Raw genomic sequence first — 19,238 nt, forward strand, 5'->3', positions numbered from 1 at the left:
TCAGTTGGGCCAACAAGAACGAAACGGGAAAACGCGTAGTAAGTGGTTTACAAATTTACAAAGGAAAGGTACAAGGATACAGAGAAATATAAAGAGAATAGTGGTTGTTGCAGGTATCAGTAAGATCTCGCTCCACAATGCACAATATTCATTGAGATCTCGCCCCACCGTACCAGCCTTTGGAGTTATTATAAAGGATCTGGACGAGTCCCTTATGGGGCGAGATTCCGTCACACTATTCTATTGCATATTCCTTGTTACAATATTTATGGACTATAATAGAGGTATGATCACACATAATCGGGAGATTCTATTTATAAACGATGTTGCTAGGGACTGACGAATCGAATGAATTCACGTTCTGCTACCAACCAAACAGGCACCAGAATTGTTCTCTAAATATTAAACCGTTCAGTAACAATTAGGAATCTGGTTTCTCCGTCTCAACACGGGAAGAATATTTTGCTCTGTGGACTCGAACTCAAGAACTGTTCACTGCAAACCAGTCACCTCCCAGGACCTGTGTAGAACATCAAAACATCGGGAACTGTTCGTAAAATAAACATGGCTTACACTTCTAGATTCGTGAACATTCTCTAAGCTTCTAAGCATTTTACCATGATAAACCGTCATAGGATTTTTTTAGTAATCTAATGAATTTGATACGTGTTTTAAACTTTTGCGCAACTAATTATTGACTTTTACCTTTCCGTTGTGTTACATTGTGATTTTATTTAATTTTCTTACTGTTCGTATTCAATGCATTTTCTTGGTTTATAAAACGTTTCATTGCCATTTGGAAGCTAGAAATACAAAAACTGGCAATTTCAAAGGTGTATTTTAAAATTTGTCGGGGGACAATATACATGTATATATATATATATATATATATATATATATATATATATATATATATATATATATATACACATAAATATATATATATATATATATATATATATATATATAATCTGAGCAATTAATATACTCTGATTGGTATCTTAATTTTATGAATTGATTCATATGTGATTTTTTTTATTTGTTCCGTGCTTGTAATATTTTTTACGATCCCACATTAAATGCTTTTTTAATTTTATATATATTTCAGAATTCTTTCTCCTGAACTTATGATACAACCATTCCTTTCATTGGCGAGATAATTTTCAATTTCTGTTTTCAAGTTGCTACAAGTAAGTTTTTAAATTATTTTCACCATTTTATCATCATAGAATTTGCGACTTTCTTAATGGAGTCTTACTTTCTAGGGCAATTGCTCTTGTCATACACAAAACTTTGATATATATGGCATAGAATCCTATGCAAGGAAATCTCGCGCTACAGTAAAGCTTAAAATATATTTTTCAATTATTAAATCATATTTGTGTTATAATGCATAAGATAGTGGTTGAGATGCCGAAATCGAAAACTATTAATGCCTGAGTCCGTCAGGGGTATTTCTCTTGCGCGACTCTCTTTTTGATTTACATGATTGGTCACCTAATTCACATACTCAGATCATTGCTACATTTGATGAGGCCACTATCAACATTAGCAACACTTCAAATGCTGTAAACGACCAATACATCTTATTCAATTTCGTTTGATCGTTAGCACGTGTTGCAATGGAAAAAGAGATGGTGGTTAATTTTGATGTATCAAAAAGCAAATTTAATCATTACATCACCATCGCTCTGATCTCGATCGGACATAAATTGAAGAAAATGGTTCTTATCTTGGGATGGCTCCGTGTTTTTTTACAAGCTTCTGGTTCTGACTGTTACTCCTGATCTGAAATGTAACATATGCGTCAAATCCGTTGTCAAGGCTGCAGGAAAACTGCTGCAATAAATCTACCGTCCCCGTAGATATCTCACTACTTATACAATTCTGTACATTAATAAGAGAGAAGAACGTCGAATAAATATAGTCTCTCCGGTGGTCTCCGGTGGGTATTGTTACGAACTTTGCTTTATAATATATTCTTAGTGACTTCTTTAACATTAATTAATGCTTGCAGTAGTGCTCTGGAATAGTTATGAGATATATGTTACATTCGCTCTAAAAAGGCATTAAACCACAATATCATTACAAGCTCAATTTTACTTTGGAATATATTTAACTTACAGGCCAAGGGTAAACTGATAGGTTCGTATATATATAAATATATATATATATATATATATATATATATATATATATATATTAATGCGTGATGCCTCCAAAATTTACTATGTATTTTGTATACTTGTTTTATTATTTGATATTTTCATTTTTTAAATTAGTGAAACGTTGTTCACGCGTTTTGACGATTAGTTACCACTTTTTTAAGGCGCTTTCTAATACTTTCGCGGAATGGGATGATATGAAAAAGCGTATAAGGAAAACTTGCTGTTCTCCAAAGGTTTAAACGGAATGTGTTATTGAGTTTAAAATTAAAGTCCTGTCTGTGCATATCCTTTTTTATTAGATTATTTTTTTTTGGATTTTTCCTCTTATTTATTCTGTAAGATTTTGTTGTGCTATTTTATAAGTATGTGAGTGCATTTGCTTGCATGCTGAAAAGAGCATGAGTGTGTGTGTTTCACCATAGCATTGGGTATACAATTATACAGTAATAGTATCTTTTATTATATTGTATAAAATATACTGGATATTGCTGTTTTCTTCTCGAGGTTTCAGTAAGTATTCCTAGATTAGTCTTGGTTTGAGCTCATATATATTTTTATTCATATTTTCTGCGTTTCTTGAAAAAAAAGCGTTATTTATGAGTAATGATCTGAGTTTATTTAGAATAAATAACATATTTAGAAGTCCTTCATCTAATACTAAACATTTTCAGATATTGTTCGATTTTTACATTAGATTTTTTGGAAAATAGTGTGGCTTTGTGTGCATGTCTGCGTGTACGCGATAGTGTGGGTGTGTAGTTTCTGATTTATGCATCTTGGTATACAAATATATCTGTATACATGTACATAAGTATGTGAGTATGCATGCGTTTATGTATGCTTCAATTGATGGTCTTAATAATGGCACACAGAGCGCGAAATGTGACACTTGGGAATGCATATTTTTGTCAGAAGCTTGCTACGCCAATACACAAAAGCCCTGTGTATAAGTCAGAGCCAAACGATTTGTTTAATATTGGGTCAAGTTTGCAAGCTAACTGCTAGTTTAAGAAGACATATGATTATTCATAGTGATACCCTTTAACATTTAGAAAAAAATCAACTTATTTATAGGTGCTCAATTTGTAAGTCACATCTGCTTTAGGATGTGCAAATCACCTGATATGGCATGGACAAGATGGGGAAGACCCAACGTGACGGTGATGTTCTGAAAATGTTCAGAAATCCCCAGGAATCTATGATGGGTGTATGTGTGTATGTATGCATATATGTGTGTATGTGTGTATGTATGTATGCATATATGTATTTATGGGTGTATGTGTGTATGTAGAAATCTGATCCGTTGGCTTTTGTTTTCGCCTGATTTCTATGTCCATTTACTTATCTACAGCAAAAATAGGGTTCTTATAACAAAATATTTCATTTAAAAAATCTAGCTGTTTTAAACGTTTACTTGTTGGATTTCGGTTTCGGCTGATTTCTACATCTATTTATATTTAAAGCTGAAATAAACATGTCAACGAGTGTTGTGTGAGTAAGTTTATCGCACGAGAGGAATTAGTAAAAAAAATACGGAAATAGACTATGGAATGCCGCTAATATACTTATTCTAATCTAGGGTGAGTGTTAGCATGTTACATCGAGTTATAGAAACGAATGACACAACTGATTATATCGCTAATTCTCTTAAACACACAGTCATGGGCTCGCACGTGTATAACAGTAAGTCTTAGTTCTAAATATATTCCGATAGCAGCCGAGGATTTTTTGACAACATCTTCAGTCCATTCGACAACGCCGATATTCTTTGCCATATTCGTTCAGATTGCCACACAAAATTATAGATAAGCAGCATATTATTTGTCAAGAAAAAAATTGTTTAGAAGGCTTTTAAAGTTGATAATGAAATGCACTTCTTATTTGGAGCTTTAAATCTTACGACTACTGTACGGTGAATGTCCCCTAGAGAGTGAAGACCATATTTTATGATGTTTTCATAGCCTTAGATATGTGTTCATGTGTCTTTATGTTCATTGTAAAGCGTGATCTCCTCTGCAGCTATGAGCATCTCAGGCACACTTAATCAGGGGTGTCATCTATAAATATCAAGAATATTGAATGTTCAATACCCGACTGGAGTCACAAAACTTGGATTAATATGATGTTTTTCGACGTACGAATATAAAGAATAAGGTGGATTAAACTTTTCCCAGAGAAGGAGCTGATAATGTTTTTGTAGTAACCAGAAATACAATTAATTTTCATGAGAACATATTCATGCAAGACCTTGCCAAAGAGGTTGTATTCATCAAGAGATACCGCCTTAATTTTCCATGTGTGACCCATAGCATGTTATATTCGTAAAAAGATAGCTGTGGAAATATGTGCAGTAAAACTGACTTGCCCATATCTATTTGTCAAAACACACTTAGGAGTTACACGATGTAGGCCTAGTGCTTGAGTGATTAAAACTGAAACTTATGAGAGGAAAAGTGAGGGGACTGCTTCTGCGCTCCTTGATCGGGTTCGATTTCTAATTAGATTGCTTTAATACTGGTATAACGAAGGAAAAATCAGAATTATCACTGGTGGCAAACCGAACGAAACCGGTGTTGGAGTGTTTAGAGGGGATAAGAGTTGGCAGATCATGGCTTACTTAGTATGGCAACGATGCAACTAATGTCAACCCCCTTGGATCTATCGAGGTTATTTATTATATCACGGCCATTTAATAGCTGAAGTTGGATGTGAAAGTCTGGTAAACGGATATTAGAAAATATGGTTGGAGATGTTTTAGGTGGAGTTAACGTCCCACGACCAAGCTAACAGGGCAATAACATCATTACTGTTGCATAGTCGAAGAATTATGTACTATTTAATAATCTTAACGTTATTTATATTTTCCAAAAATCTCAGGATAATTTTTTTTGCATATCATGTGACTCTATTCTGCTGTAGTTATTCTACTCTTACAATTATTTATAACATCATTTTCAAAACAAATCAGTAAAATACATGTTTATTTGAAGTAAACTAAGCATATAGACTAATTTTAATAAAATATATGAAGCAGCGCCTGATTTACACCCGTAAGTTTTCTTATCGGCACATTGTTACAAATGGAACCTACGACTATTGCTTAATAAAATATACTAGCATGGGTGGCCGGCGCAGATCGGGTTTTTGTAGGTGTATGTTGAGCAAAAAAATGTGGTAATAGGAAGGCAGGCTCGAACCAGTAACGCGAAGGAGGAAAAGAACGAGAAAACAACGTTGCGTCCTTACGACCACCGCCAAACCGGAAGATACATAAGTTTAAATTAAGGCTGGACAATCGAAAAGAGGGACGACTTTCGAAAATATCGGTGAAAAATGCGACTCCTTCCTGTAGAAAAATACCCAGTCAAGGGTGAAGAAATTAATGTTTTTAACCAATGTTTCGATATTTGTCGTCTGAAAATCGCTATAAGTCTTGAAAAATCCGTCGCCGCTGTCGAAAGTTTTAGGCAGACATGCGAACATACATATGTATATATTTATGTATTCATAGCTCAAATGTTCTACCCAAACCGATTTAAAATCTTGCCTTATCTCTGAATACCTTTTATATAAAATTTCAAATGCTTAGACCAGAAATTGAGTAATTTGGTAGAGACCGCAGACGTCAACTTTAAAATAAAATTGGCCCCTATTATGACCGCTTAACATTTGTTGATTGGGGCTCAAATCAAGTGATTAAGTTAGATCCATCTCCAAGGAACCTATATCTAAAATTGCAATTGTTTATACGCAAAACTGGCGATCAAATCGTTTAACTTTGACCAAATTAACAGCCCAATTAATGTCCAAAAACTGATTAAAATATTTACCCGAATAGCAGTAACCTGTATATCAAATTTCAAGTTTGTAGACTGAAAATTGACAGAGTAATCTTGTCGGGAAACGTAAACAGACAGACACCTATTTTCACTTTTATAGATTCATAGATTTTATGTGTTGTCTCAGGGTTATCTAATCAACCTTTTTAAAGAATCCTGCCATATTTAGCTACGTCTCCTCAGCTTTTGATCGAGAATTGTAGTGATGTCAACGAATATCACAAGAATATCGACGTAACCGAGTTGACTAAAGATATTTGTCAAACAATCCCCGGAGACTATGACAATAGATTTAATATTGAAGATTGTTGTATGCACGGATTTCATATGTGTGCTCCGTTTGTGTAACTCTTGAGAACAAGTTTAGTAATGTGATGGAGATTCAAATCCACTAACAGGTAGTACTGCATGAGTAGCTATGAAGAGCGCTGCGTGTTTACTTTCAGATGCATAGTTAATGATCTAGCAGTTTTAGTTTAAATAGGTATTTTAGAAAAAAATGAAAGTAAGTAAGGCTTTGTTGTAGGAAGAATCTGAGGCACACGAAGGACCGGTCATTAGCTCTAAATGGCTTTTTAATATGTATTTCTTTTTGCTTTATTCTAGTTACTAAATTCATTGGGACTCATCCACAAGTTTACAATCATAAAAAGAAACAGAAAATTAACTCACAGGAAATACGATCTTTTTATATATATATATATATAAAATATGACAATATAAAACACTGTAATGAATGTTCTATTAATTCTCTCTCTCTCGTTCACTCTTTCTTTTACTTTCTCTTTCTCCCTCTATCTTTCTCTCTCTCTCTCATTATATATATATATATGTATATATATATATATGTGTGTGTGTGTGGATGGGTGTGTGTATGTGTGTGCGTGTGAGTAAGAGAGATAGTCTCTGCGTATGTGTATGTAAGCTTTTTTTTCTGGAAATATAGGTAAAGTTAATTGCTAGATGAATTTGTCAGAATACCGCTGACGGGCTGTCTAAGATACGTAAAACACGCAATGGTCACGTAGGAGAGTTGTTTGTTAACAAAGAAAACTACATAAAAAGTTACTTTCTTTCCGAAAAAAAATATTAAATTTCGACATAAGATCAACAAAAACGCAGTCAATACATATCGACAGTAGTTTTGAACAGGAAAACTTTGTTATGTAACGCATGTGTAAACATTCGTTATATTTTCCCGTTTGTGACTTACACGTTGCATGTCAGCAGTCGTAAGGAAACAAACAGTAGTTCATGCCCCAAAATTGGAAGCTCAGAGGATTAATATTGGAGTCCCTAAGGGATCTATCGGGGACCAAAATCTCTTTCTGATCACCATCAATGATCTCACAAATAAGATTCTTAACTTATTCGTAGACATGTATGATGACCACAATACCATCTATGGCGACACTTCAAAGGCCGTATACGACCAAATTCACTCTGATTTTCCCTCCTCTGATATTGAGCACATGGTTCAATGGGAAAGAGGTGGCTAGTTAATTTTAATGCATCTAATACCATCTTCTATATTTCCATCATTAACACTCTTATCCCTGCCTGGAATCAACGTAAATGTATGGCTCTCATCTCTAGACAACTTCATGTTTTCACAAACTTCTGGGCTTAACCTTTAAACCTGATCTGAGATGAAACACGTACATAAACCTCGTTTCAAGGGCTGGTGGGAAAATGGAAGGATCCTTCTACTATTCCCGTAGATATCTCAGAGCTAATGCAGTTCTGTAACAATTATAAGAGCAAAGTGCGTTCAAGGATGGAGTACTGTTGCCACATGCGGGCAGCAGCTGCAAAAAGCAGCTTATTCTGCCTTGCCAGAGTTCAAAATAGACTTAAGGAATGCCCGTTTCTCTTCACTGGGATCTCTTTCCGTCAGATAAGACGTCGTGGGTCTGTCTCTTTTTTCGTTATTTTCATGGCAAGTGCTCGACTGAGTTCAGATCTATGGCCCGCTCTGACCTTACATTCACGAAAACATTCGTCTAGCGAAAACCACTATCAATAATCTCTCCACTCTTCTAAACCTAAACGTAGATTCCATGAACAAAGAACTGCAAGCCTGTGGAACTCTGCCTCTTTTTACTGTTTTCCAACTCACTAAAATATGTTTCTTTCAAGTACAACGTGAACAAATTCTTGATTAACCATCCCCGTACGTAATCTAATTTACTAACTTTCAACTATTAATTATGGATTTTGGATCTTTGTAAGTTGTAACTCTTTGTGTGTTTAATTTGGCCAATATTTTCATTTTATTCTTTCCTCGTCATTTTTCATTCAGTTTTCTTTTGTAAGACAAGGAATTAAAACGTATTTCTCTTAATATATAGACATCGATTTATAGGTTGAAAAGTGATTCACACTAAGTTTACTGTTTCAATACCGAGAATGGAGATTTTTTTTCAAAATGTTGCCTTCATCAATACCGAATAATATCAGCACTGTTACCAGAAATTAACTTTTGAATGTTTAATACTTGTTATAAGTCAGTTCATTTCCAATGTGAATTCATAATGTTCGCTAGTACTACGCTGTAAATTAACCAAACTGAAACGGATTATTTTTATTTAGTAATAAAGTTATTGCTATAGTCAGTCTTCATTAAATATATGTTATACTGTTCTTTGTAAAGCCAGATGCATTTGGTACACATTTTAATTCTCCAGATTTTACTTATTTTCGCATTTTTCTCATTTTCTTCGACAATTCTCGATTATCTTTAATATCAGTCGTTTCATTGTTATCAATGTCCTTGTGTTCGAAAGATTTACACCTTGACTACTCACGTCGTTATCTATTTGTTAAGATTTCTTTCTTTGAAAATTTTTAACAAAATTAGTTAGAATAATCCTATTGTGTAGTCCAAGGATTTATATGTCTCTTTACTGCTCAGTTCCATATAGTGAGACTATTCGAAACACCACTTGTAAAGCTAATCTTTTGATTAGAATACGACCCCATTTTTTCTCTTTCTACTGTTGATACTTGACCCGATGGCGATCTGCATTATCTGTGTTTCAGATTTAATCTGATTTCGATATATTATGCAACAATTATTGTTACATTCTTGTCCTGTTCCACGGTATTATATTTTACTTTTAACCCATAAACCCATTGTTATAAAAAATCGGAAAAACTAAAACAAAGCAAAACCGCGAAAAAATGAAAAATAAAAGGTTTAGGTAGGAAGACAGGCTCGAACCCGAAACAGCGAAGTTATGGCGAAAGATCCCTGACACGTTACCTCTACGCCAAAGAGACACGTAAATGAGAACGGATAAAATGGACCCTTTAAAAACACTTGCAGGTGGTTGAAACTAACGTCAACGTTTTTTTAGGTCAAACATGACGTCATTGTTGTAGTAGCAGAACGGGGGCCGATTTTAGGGTGAAAAAACACGCACACCCACACACACCCAAACACACGCATTATGGCTGTCATATTTATAGATGTCCCCGCCATGGTTTAGCTAAGATATGACGCGTAAAATCGAAAAGAATAAAAAAAACACAACGAACGTGAAAGATTGCCCAAGGAAAAAAGAGAAAAACAGAAAAAACTAAAACGTTACCGCATAAAATGCAAATATGTTTATTTAAATCTATTTTGTTTATGTTTATTTAAATCTATTTTGTTTAAATGGAAAAACAAAAAAAAAAATACCGTGTATAATGAAAATATGTTTATTAGGTGATATTTATTCATTTTTCTTTGTTCAAATGAAAAAGAAAAAAAATAAATATATGAATCCAGAAAACTGACCGTTTTTAATGTTTTTTTTGTTTTCTTATTTTGTATTGTTTTCGTTGTTGTCGCTGTTAACCGATTTAAATGTGGTCTGATTCCAATATCGATAGCGTAGTAGCAATTGTGCTAATGAAACTCTCAGAAATGCAATGTATAGAAATAAATAACGAATAAGTAACTAATCCGAAAATAGGAAGTCTGCTCCACCCCTCCATTATCACGTATTAAATCAGTGCAAACATAATAGAAGTATAAAGACAGGAAATAAAATATTAAAGTGAGTAATCGGTGCAAGATTTAATGAACGCTGACTGATAAAGTTTCTTGTAAAAAACTGGAATCCAATGTTAGTTCGTTTCGTTTAAGTAATCCATCGAATCGCCAACCCCACTCCTCCAAAAGAGAAAAAATATAAATAGAGGAAGAAAAGGGGGAAAAAGAAGAAAGTTATAAAATGGCACAAGTAACCCATAGAATAACTGGAATGTAAAATCGCGTTTAGCCCCAGAGAAAAATGCCAACCCATATTTTTTTAAGTAACTAAGAACTTAAAACGGTGTTCCTCGTATATCCCGTGAGGACGTATCCGCAGCGGTGTTAAGTGGTCGATGACTGTGGATGAATCGAATAGAGAGAAAAGATTTTACAACTTCCATTGAATCTAACCTATTATGGCAGTGAACTCTCACCTGAAAAATATAGAAATGTACGAATATCAAGGAACTGTAAGGGTAGTAGGCCTATAGCACACCTCAGATCTTTGCTGAAGTGTTGGGACATTACATTTGAATGTAATGTCGTGATTTTGTAATCCTATAAATGTCGAACTCACACGGGAAAAATGAGTTCATTTTATTTATATATATATATATATATATATATATATATATATATATATATATATATATATGTATATATACATATATATGTGTGTGTGCGTGTGTTTATGTGTATGGTGTGTGCCTGCGTGTGTGTGGGTCATAATACTAAAATTCTCTCTTTAACATTAAACAATATATTTGCGGATATTAATGCCCCGAAAATACACTTTTTAACAAATAAAACTACAGCTAAAAAACGGGAGAAAATTTAAATTTAAGCAATAAAAAATAAAAATACGGGTATATTACCCGCAACATTTCGTTGAAAGTTTCCCCACTAAAAGTGAGTAGGGTTTTTTTCTCGCTTTCTACAGTTTTGTACCGGCTTGATTCATTCTGGTCTGGGTTTGTTTTCGACTACGTTCTTCTGTGGTATACTTTTTTTTCGTTTATTTGAACATTTCGAACTCAAATCACATTCTATATCGTTAAACGCGGTTTAGCATTCCTATATGTCCACCCTTGATTCCCACACAGAGTATTCAGACAGTCGCTAGAAATCTAAGAAAAGTTGTAAAAAATTGACTTATTTATTTCAGTCGGTAAAGTTTTGAGACATTGTGTTGAACAAAGATGGCGGCGTAGTTCAGATCAGTAACCAAGATGGCGGCCAAGAATAAAATGTGGTCCGTGGCGTAGTTAACCTGTTAAGTTCTGAGATATTGGGTTGATAAAAGATGGCGGCGTAGTTCAGATCAGTAACCAAGATGGCGGCAAAGTATCAAATGCGGTCCGTGGTATAGTTAACGGCGAACAGATTGAATCCAAAATTCGACAATTTTTATAATAATTTTTAAACGTTTTCATTGGTTGTTTAGCACAGCCGTTTGTTATAAAAATGATTGACGAATCAATTCGTATCATACGCATATCAGGAGTCCAAAACGTTTTACCGTTTATTGAAGTTTCCCCACTAAAAGTGAGTATTTTTTCTCGCTTTCTACAGTTTTGTACCGGCTTGATTCGTTCTGAACTGTTTTTTTTTTCGACTACGTTCTTCTGTGGTAAACTTGTTTTCCTTTCTTTGAAAAATTTGAACTCAAAGCATATTCTATATCGTTACACGCGTGTTAGCATTACTTACATACCCACCCTTGATTCCCACACAGTGTATCAGGCAGTCGCCAGAAATCAAAAAATTGTAAAAAATCGACTTATTTATTTCAGTGTAACAAGATATATATTTTTTATATACTTTCCAGAATGAAATGCATTTTAAATTAAACTTTCCCTTTTCGCGCCAAGTGCGTAACATATCTATTTCTGTCCTCTCTTATGTGATCCCCGGTCGCGCCCACGTTCTTGTAAGAAATATGTTTCACTTTTCTTTGCGGGATTTTACCTTGCACACAACCAGGCCATTTGCATATATATATCATGTGCGTATCTGCTCTCTGTTACGTGGTAGCCTGAAATTATTTATAGGCATTTGTGTGCGTATCGTACCTACATAAGGAACATCAATACTTTTTTCATAAATACGTTTTTATGCAAATGGAAACACGGCTGGGGCGCATCGAGTTTAATTCGTGTATGTATAGTGGACAAGCCCAGTAGCTGAAAGACTCAATTGCACTAGTGTCGGTAGATAAGTATGTATATATATTTAAGAGGGCATATCCCAGTAATTTACGAGAAACGTGAGTAGGATTATAAATGATATTTATTATAACGAAACATCTAGAATTGAAAATTGTATTCAAGAGTTAAAAGCTAATGCATAATGCAATCTCAGGAATTTAATGAATTAACCATTGTTTATAGAAATAAGTAAATAGCGATATAACTAGTAGGTTAGATATTGAAACATGTAAATTAAGGAATGCTGTACTTTTGCCAAAAAACGTTTTGGACATATGATTTGCAAATCCATGTGAGGGAGCACATGTTTGAACATATTCCTGACGTCACAAATAAAATAGATTTCAACATATTCAGTTAAGAGCGTTCGACTCAGTCGGAGATCAGAGATAGATAGATAGAGTGTGTTTGAGAGAGAGAGAGAGAGAGCAGTAGATAGAGATTAATCAGGGTCAAATTCAGAGAGATAAGTTGTTAGCTGAAGCCACTCTGGAAGCGACCAGAAAAGGAAACACGAAAATGTAGAAATCTAAAGGCAATTGAATTCTTTATCAGCATCTGGCCAATTGGTGGAATAAATGTAATCATATATTTTGTAAACCTGTGTCTTCGTTTGTCATCTTTAAACCATGAAACGTAATGTGATTTTGTATATCGTGTTTGGAGAGAAACTTTGTCTAACACTTTCCTAAGTGTTTGCTGTGCCCACAATCAGAAGTAATGTATTTCCCCTTACTGTTAAAATAACTTAATATGAGCCCCTCCCTTTCAAAAGTGTAACTGAACCATCCTTCATGAATAATGAATCTCTATATGTATATTTTTAATTACATTTTCACCCCAAACAAGGCACATTCCTTAAATATAGGAAGCTATTATCAGAGGCATAAGCTACGTGGGTACTATGTAGGGAGTTGGGCAGTAAGATGTCGGTTTACGTTGGACTTGAACTTCTTGTACAGTTGGTGAAGCAGGGACGCTGAGGGAATTGCAAAGTGTAGCGGTTTTGGGGGAGAAAATACTAGAGTAGAAAGCTCTCTTACGTCTGTGTAGAGGTGATTTAGCTGTGTTTCTGCTTGTTCAGTTTGTTTACGTCGAGGTGGTATAAGTGCTTGAAATTCGTTGGAGCATTCACCATTAACACACTTGTAGAATAGCCAGATGGATGCCACATTTCGTCAATGGAGCAGAGGCTGAAGCTTAGATGACAGTTCAGGACCTATCAGGTTGTTGACGCTCTTTTGAACCTTGTCTAGGAGTCAGAGACGAGTAGCAGATGAACCAACCCAAATGTGACAACACTACTCAATACATGGGTGAAAAGTGGTCTTATAGACTACAGTATACTTTCGGGCGTTATTAGCTTTCTATCACTGAAGGTTCGTAACTTTTTGCAGCAGTCTCTCAATGTAATTGTTGCACATCATGTTTCCTGTGAACTTCAGGCTGGGGACTTTAAAAGAAGTCCTTTAAGATAATGAGTCCTTGGCCATTGCTATTGGTCGTAGAGAAGGGTTCTTGTAAGTATTGAAGGAAACAGGTTTAGTCTTGGGAGCATTGGATGTGACCGTCCATTTTTGCCCCCCGTCCCACTACAGATTAAAGGTAATCGCTAAATGGTTCTTCCATTTTCTTAGATACGTGTTCATTTGTTTTTCCCTCATGCCTGTAATGAAGCTCAGTGTCATCAGCATATATTCCCGTCTCACAGACAATTTAGTCAGGGTAGTATTTTATAAACATTAGGAATAATAAATGGTTCAGGGATAGACCGCTGAGGATCTCCCGTATTCACATCATATTGTTTATATGTACGACCGTCGAGAACAAGCTGGATTTTCTCTTGTCTAAGAAGGATTTAATTATGTTAAGTATTCGTAGAGAGACACCGTATGGTCTGATTTTCCTGAGAAAACCTTCATGCCATAGCGTCAAAAGATTTAGATATATCTAACGCTACCGCTCTACTCTCTCTTGCTTTGTCCAGTGAATTGAAGATAAGTTTAGAGATTACAGTTAGGATATATGATGTAGAACGGGCTTGCCTGAATCCATATGGTTGTCGGTCAGAAGTTAAGCATCTGTAACATGATGGACGAGAGCTTGGTTAATTACGGACTCAAATATTTAGGCGAAAAGTAGGAGGAGACTAATGGGGCGATAGTTTAATGGGTCAGTTCTTTCACCAGAATTCTTGAAAACTGGTACCACAGAAGCAGTTTTCCAGCAGTCTGGAAAGCAAAATTCATTAATGTATTTTTGTAAAGTTTGGAGAAAACTGAGAATATTTCGACGGAGCATTTGTTTAATAGCGTAGCTGGGATGAGATCAGGTCCACATGCTTTTGAAGTGTCAAGGTTTTTTTATGATAGTATGCAACTTAGAAGATTGACTTGAGATCATCTATTGTGTCGTCTGTCTGCGAAGGACTGTCAGGGAGAGGGTGGTTAGCAGCTTCACGTGTGTGGCTGTGGATACACCGACTGGCAAGCATATTAGCCTTCTCGGTGGCTGAGCAAACCATCTCATGATTATTGGATAGTGGGAGAATTGTTGATTGTCCATTATTTACTACACTGTTTAAAGGTTTTTCTTAAAATCTCGGGTTCCTATTTTTTCTGCTTTGATGCGTTTTATTGGCGGTTTCACTAAATTATGTCTAAATTATTTATTTTCTTACATTTACTTCTGGCTTCTATATTCTTCTTTCTGTTTGAAGTGGACATATGTCGCTTAAATCTGCGGTACACATGCGGCCTTTGCGCAATAGCAGTTGCACAAGTAGAATTAAACCATTGCAGAGAGTGGAGCATGCTATAAAATGTCCGCGTAGAAACATGTGCTTCAATTGCCGTTTTGAAACAATGAGTTGTCTCATTAAAAGAATGCTCTTATCGTCGTCCCTGTTGAATGAATGTTTTGTTACCGCTACGTCATCAGCTTCCACATAATAAGCGTGTGCAATTTATTTTAAAGCAATACATACTTCATAATACGCTACCGTCCATATCTGATACTTTCTCATACATCCAGTTACTCCGGAGGTTCCATTTCATTCCAACGTCTTTAGCTCAATGCCAACACTCCTGCAGTTCCAGCGGGTTTAGCGGGTTCAACGACCGCAGTGGTCCAACTTCATGATATAGTTTTCTTTCCCACTTAGCTCATCCCGATCACTCATGAAGCAGCCTCGACCACCAGACGTTTGCCAACAAACGCCATCCTCTTCTTATCCCAGTGCATACTGACGTCGAGCTACTATCCCAGCATTATCTGCAGTGGCTATTGACGTCTAGCTTCTACGCCCAATATTCTCCCGACGTGCGGCTACCAGGTTCCAGCATAAGATCTCATCTATACGACTCGGATAAGCTAGAAATGCATCATCTAACCTACAGGATGTACTAATATATAACCTGTCGACACACAGTTATCGCTGACAACGATCCATGATACTCACATCTACTCTTGGTAAAAAAAACAGTATATTTATCGACTTAAATAGATTATTTGCGTTTGTTATCTTTTTACTATTGCCGACAATCGACAGCAATTAAAAAAAAAATATTTCTGTTACACTTCTTCCATAAAAAATATGTAATAATGTGACTATTTCCCATGCGTGCCTAATTGTTCATCTTAGAGATAACATAGTAAGCATTTCTTGCCTTTAATAATGATAAATGCTTAAAATATTTTAGACCGACCTGGACACTTGTTTACGAGAACATATTGAAAACATGTGCTACTTTAATTATTAATACATTAATATCAATGAAATATTTACTGAGCATTTAACAAATACGATTATACTAAAGGAGGTGTACTTTATAATACAAACAGGATCATACAAAATTAAGCACGCTCTGCTTAGTAGTTCAAAAAGGATTTGGAGAGGACAATAGACAGAAGGAGTTCGAATTATATAATTAACTAAATTTAGAAAGGTGAGAAATAACGAATATTCAATCTAGATAATCAAAGCCCTTGCGTTTTTATCCCGAACATGGTATCCGATATTTTAATTTTTAATATAAATGTCACCTGTCTGTTTAGATGTGTGTATATATGTATGTATGAATGTATGTATGTATGTATGTATGTATCTCTGCCTAAAACTTCCGACAAATGCAACGGATTATCACGTTATCGTATCGTATTGATGCTTCATCCTACGAGCGACATATATCGAAAAATTGATTACACACATAAATTTATTCACCATTAACTCGGCATTTTCTACAGAGAGGGGCGCTTTCCTCGCCGATTATTTCGAGTCATATCATCTTTTCGATTGACAAGACTTAATTTTACCACATTTTCATTGCACAACACACACCTCCAAACACCCTGAAAACCCCGCACACTCAGATTAGTACCATACAAATAATACTTCGTTTATTTATTCATAAATTCCTTCGATTAAATCCTGATTCATCCTTTATCTTAAATATTTTCATTTTAACGTTTATATATTTATTCTAATCTATTAAAAATAAAGCTTACATGGATTTCTAGTTAATTCAATATTCAAGTATCCCTATTTAATATAGTAACATTTTGCATTGATTTTGCATTCTTAAAATGGTTTGTATATAATATTTCATAGTACGATACGACCAGTTCAGTTACTGTCTACGGATTTCAACTTAGTTGTTCGATTTACATGACGTTTACCTTACAGAAATTGCTTCTAAACATTATTCTATATTTATTAAATTGAGAGAGTTTTTTTTTAAATTTAATTTAAACATATAACTTTTCACAAACTATAATGGAGATATTGCAAATTCTTAAGCAGTTCTTCTATCTGTGTTACCGATTAGATTCACGTGATCTTTAGGGAACTTTTTTGTTATATTTTCACATTTGAAACTTAGTATGATCCTGCAAAATATAAAATAATATTAAACTGCTTAAAAAAGCAAAGTTGGATTCGATATGCGAGGGTGGCATTTATATCCTGGATCATCCATTACCTTGTTGACAAAATTCATCAAATAATGGATACATATCAGTAATAAATTCTTGTGAAACATTGGTAGCGGTCGATTATGTCGACATCACACTAGCCTATTATTGCCTACACCATCGACGCCACATGCTCGAGAAAATTGCATTCGCGGATAGTAGACTGTGAGTGCACGACGGACTGACGGCTCCATAATCGAACTGTTTGCATAATGTGTCAATTTAATGATGTCTTTGTGCTTCTGTCCGGGCACACACCATTATAAACTGAAAATAAAAGCCTTTTGTTTGGCACGCTTTTCGTAATGTGGGGCGTGCGTGTTTATACATTTCTCATATAAAATGAATCGAATATCGCCCGTGATAGGATTATAGAGAAAATATATTTGCACAGTACAATACATACGCTAGGGCGACCTGTTATTCAGTTTGTCATAAAACTCTTTATTAATAATGATTTCCTTAGAATTAAAACTCTTACACTTGCATATATAAGCATATATATGTAACTGGAAGCTTTCGTTTTATATAGGAATTTTCGCATATGTATACTCACCTGCCTGTTTAGTATGCGGGGCTTACCTCTATACAAAAAAAATTACGATGCATGTTACATTCGGAGAGTGTAAATATTATGTTGTATTGGAACAATATTTATAACAGTTTTATAAGGTTAAAAGGGCATAATAAATAACAAGTATGGAGTAAACAAATATGTCAGTTTATGGATTTTAGCACGAAGAGTTTGAAATTACAGTACATATATAAATTGGAATATCTTTAATTAACCGCATTACTGTCCTTCGTAAATTAATAAACATGCCGACTTTACTATAATAATATATTTTTCTCGCATGGGTATGTATTTTCTAAATATTAGAGCATAACTTAACATAACTTAACCTTTCATTTTATATATAATATATAAATGTGAAATCAATTTTACTAGCGATAAAACACGAACATATACAGGATTTACTGTTGCCCATTCAATGACAGATTTATTAACCATATAACATCAGTTAAAAATCGAGTTTAAGTAATAAGGAACAACAACAACATCAGCAATATGTAATCACGAACTAAGTAATAATAACATTGAGTACAAATTTAAAATGGTATACACAATGAAAGTGTTTGTAAATACTCAGCTAATAATCTTGGCGTTGCAATATTTTAAATCTAGAATAATATATAATGGTATTTGTACAAGGACTTCAAACGAAAGGGGGGCATCGTATTAAATTGTTTACAATGATTCAAATGTATGCTATCTCGAATAAAAATGATTATGCTCAGCAGTGTAAATTAATTATATTTACAGAAAAAATAAATGACGAGTTTAAATATAAAATGTGATTGACTAGAAATATAATAATAGCACGAGTTACATTAAATTTTTAGTTTGAAAGGTGTATATCTACTAAATAAATTAGAATTAGGAATTCATAGTTAATGAATCGTGTATTTTCCAATGCAAAAAATATACATTGGTGTTGAGTAAATTTAATTAGTACACTTATACTTGTTTGAGATATTTATGATTCTGATTAATTAATTTATACCCGCTGATTAGAAACTGAAACTAATAACTTTAAACTCATATTGGCATTGTAAGAATAGTTCAACCCTTTACGTAGAATCTTAAATAAATGACTAAAATATAAAAATAGAATGACCAGCGTTGAATATTTGCATGTAAATATCTCTAGATGCGATTAATAAATTCGATTTAGTATGTTTGGAATGCGTATTAAAAATATAAAAGAACTTAATTTATGTATGTAAATCAGGTTTAGTCTATATATACTTGTTCGAAGGTAACAATACATTTGGATTAAAATAATTAATAAAACTGCGGATATAAATATATAGTATCTAACATTGAATAATGTTAAATATTTCCTTTTCAAAAAATGTGGTATCCCTGGCTCAATCAGATTTTCAGATAGAGTGAATTATTAATGTGATTTTTGTTATTTTTATTGGTGTTATAAATATTGATAGTCATCTCATAAATAACTCATTA

General features: G+C 34.2%; 1 protein-coding gene across 3 annotated transcripts in view; it reads left to right on the top strand.

Annotated features, from left to right (window-relative positions):
• LOC145294368 (uncharacterized) overlaps positions 1–19,238 on the top strand; it is a 1,286,825-nt gene that overhangs the window by 1,105,878 nt on the left and 161,709 nt on the right. For all 3 annotated transcript variants that reach the window (XM_080141377.1, XM_080141396.1, XM_080141385.1), the window contains one exon: positions 1,109–1,190. The gene's annotated coding sequence lies outside the window, so the exon portion shown is untranslated. The remainder of the gene's footprint in view (positions 1–1,108; positions 1,191–19,238) is intronic.

The sequence above is a fragment of the Euprymna scolopes genome, chromosome 1, assembly GCF_053919585.1.
Source record: "Euprymna scolopes isolate OS-2025 chromosome 1, ASM5391958v1, whole genome shotgun sequence".
NCBI classification, from domain to species: Eukaryota; Metazoa; Mollusca; class Cephalopoda; order Sepiida; family Sepiolidae; genus Euprymna; species Euprymna scolopes.